The sequence below is a fragment of the Phalaenopsis equestris genome, unplaced genomic scaffold (assembly GCF_001263595.1).
Source record: "Phalaenopsis equestris unplaced genomic scaffold, ASM126359v1 Scaffold000124, whole genome shotgun sequence".
Lineage (NCBI taxonomy): Eukaryota > Viridiplantae > Streptophyta > Magnoliopsida > Asparagales > Orchidaceae > Phalaenopsis > Phalaenopsis equestris.
This window is the reverse complement of record NW_018164566.1, coordinates 420,566-424,012: the sequence shown is the minus strand read 5'-3', so window position 1 is coordinate 424,012 and position 3,447 is coordinate 420,566. Positions and strand designations below refer to the sequence as shown.

The 3,447-nt window shown below is 26.2% G+C and overlaps 1 protein-coding gene across 1 annotated transcript in view; it reads left to right on the top strand.

Annotated features, from left to right (window-relative positions):
• Positions 1-3,447, top strand: part of LOC110021231 (zingipain-2-like) — a 6,202-nt gene that overhangs the window by 1,127 nt on the left and 1,628 nt on the right. The gene's annotated exons all lie outside the window — the stretch shown is intronic.

Sequence of the window (3,447 nt, the reverse complement as noted above, 5' to 3'; positions counted from 1 at the left end):
TATATATATATATGTTACACTGTTCTTTGATTACAATTTTTTAATCAAATAAAAAATTATTTATTTAATAAAAAATTTATTTTATACTATATAATAATGTTAAGCAATTAAAAGAAGATCAAGGACATATAAAACAAATTAAAAAAACTTATTTAAAATCATTAAATAAAAGAACATTAGAAATTATTTAACAAGAATATCAAATTATTTAAAAAAGCTTAGTTTATATTGTTGTATTTACAAATTGTCAAATCTGACTTTTAAAAATTAAATGTACATTTTGCATTCCAATATCTATATCCATTGGGAATTAATTTAATACAATATCTATTTTTATTTATTCTAAATATACCATCCTAAAACATGTCTATTTTTATCTGTCTATAGTTTAAAAGTTTTTATTTCTTAAAAAGATATATATTAATACATTCCCATTTTCTTAAATTAAATGAAATATTAACAACAATTAAAATTTATGTAATTTCCTCTTTTTTTTAATTTCATCAACAATTAGAAAAATTTAAGGGGTATATAAAGATTCTATACAATTCACTTCTTTCCTAACCCAATTTAAATGTCATGCATGTACGTCGAGAATAGTTTAATGTTTATATGAATTATTTCTATTTTGATTCGAAAAGCATATTTTACTGCATCTATAAATAAAAATTTTTTGTATGAAAGTAGACTCGAGAAAAAAAAAACTCGATGAAATTTCTCTAGTGCTCATTTTTCATTAAGAACAAAAAAATTTCCACAATACTTCGAAACACTTTCAATTTTAAGAGATATACACGAGTTTCTTCGCAAACAACAAGGTATTTATGCAATGATCGATATTGTTTTGTGATTTCATAAAATTCTCTTTTAAATTTGATTTGCTGTATTATTTGAATTTGTGCTTGCAAATTTTGGCTATAATTTTTGAAGTGTTTTATGAAAGGTTTTATATTTTTTATTTGTGATTTTGAGTTCTGAGGGTTTCTCCATCTACACTCGGTGTAAAGGAGATTTTTTTTAATTAGACTGTGGAATCCTAGTACACGAGTTTAGCCTGGAGTATATGTAAGCAGGGAGCGAATCAGTTAAAAATAGTCTTATGTTCTTTATTTTTATGCATGTTCATTTCATTTTTTTTTTCATATCATAACTCGTTCAAGAATATTCAATTTTTAAAATCACTATCCAAAATTGAATGTTAAAAACTTTTAATACATCAATTCATCCCGCTCTTAGTGTGTCATAATCTTCAATGTCAACAGCTTTAACTCTCATTCTAGCTCTTGAAAATTTAGCTTGAAATTAATTAACTGCTTTATTAGGTGATCATATCACAATCCTAATGGTGCATTGTTGTAGTGTTGATGCAATGTTGCAACACTCGATTAGGTGGTAGCACTATGGTGCTGAGCTCTTTATCTTCTTGCTTCAACATTAATCCACTATTGTATTTTGGCACTTTGCAGGTTAGCATTGTTGCACTACATGATAGCATTGTGGCACTTTACACTATCAGCAAGCCTCCTTATTTTCAAGAATAGTATTCGAAATTTTCCCATTATGGCACCATAACATGGGTAATGGTGCTACGGTGCTAGTACTTTGGCTTAACAATGTCTTCAATCTTTTTCTCCTAAAAGCTTTTCTATACAAAACACATGGCTGTAATAACATAACATTAATATAAGTATTGCTTGATATAGGTAGTACCATTACCCTTAATGAATTGGTGTATTATCAGTTGCTTAATGAAGACATTGTGAAGCCAAAGTACTAGAAATACTTCTATAAGTATATTAAGCCAAAGTACTAGCATTGTAGCACAATTACCCTTAGTTGGCTAGTAATAATTCTCCTATTAGTTGCTAGTACTTATATTAATACTATTTTATTATATTACTACTTAGTGATCTTAGTGTATGATTGACTCAAATTCAATTAATTCATAAGTAATCATAAAATATTGACTCAAATATATCACATAAGTTCAATTATAATTTTCTCATTTTAAATTTAAGACTTTCAAATTTAATAATTTTAGACAACCTCATGTTCCTCCTTTTATATCCGTGTGTTTATATATAGAGAGAGAGAGAGAGAGAGAGAGAGAGAGAGAGAGAGAGAGAGAGAGAGAGAGAGAGCTTTTTGAGCTTTTTTACAATGTTATTTTCTTTCTTTTTAAGGATTTCTATATTACTTAAGCCTTATTTAATATTTTTGAATACCTTTCATTAATTATTTAGAATAATTATTCACTTATCAATATTTATATAACGTTTTATAAATTAAAAAATTAATAATCTTTTTTAAGTTTAATGTCTCAATCTCTGTTAAATTTTAAAATTACTCATGTAAAAAAAGTAAATTGAAGTCAATTATTTTTAAGTTTTAATTATGTTACAAAATTTATTACTATTTGTAATTATTTGGTTATTATTAAGTTAGTGTGAAATTTATTAGATTAGAGGTTGTTTGGGATCACTTTTAATTTTATTAAATTTATTTATGTTTTTATTTAAAATCAATGAACATCTTAGCCCATTCATCGCATTCATGGTATTGTGGGACTTGTGCAGCATTATAATGCTTAGGTGGCAACACTATAGTGTTGAGTTCTCTGTCTTCTTGTGTCAAATTCAATCCATAGTTGTGCTATAACCTTCTGAAACTTAGTATTGTGGTTCTACATGAGTACTGTGCCACTCAAGAATGGTGTTGCAGAACCTTGCTCTCTAGAAACATCTAGGTAAAATTCCTAAAATGGCATTTAGAAATTTTTAGTATAACATAACAACTTAGATCTTGAAAAGTTAAAGACTTTTATGAAAGTTTATAAGCATATTGCTTTTTAGAGAACCTGAAAAAGCTTAGGAGCAAATGCAAGGTTAATTGTCCTTCATGGTTGACTTATTTATACTTTAGATAAATTATTTCTTAATATTAGATAAGAAATAAATAATTTAAAATTAATTAAACAAATTTATTGAAAAAGATAAACTACTCCTCAAATAGGTCAACACAATAGCAATTTTTTGGTTTACAATGCATCAAATAACTTAAATTTTTAGTTCCCTTAAATAAAAATAAAAACTTTGTAGTTTTACAAACAATGCTTAATTACATTATGTATGTATTATAATTTTATATCCAGAGTTTTGAATCATTTTTTTTTTTTTTTTGCACAAAGTGCATATATATCTATATATATTTCCTGTATATAGGGATGTAAACGAGCTATGCTTGAGCGAGCTTAGGCTTGGCTCGTGTTTGGCTCGATTTATATATTTCTGTTCGTGTTCAGTTCATGTTCGGCTCAACACTGGCTCGTTAAAATTAATTTAAAAAAAATAGATGTTAGATTAGAACCTGAACCAAATATATAGAAAAAAATGCACATAACCACATTACCACAAAAATTATTGTGATATATACTAAATTCATTTCTTA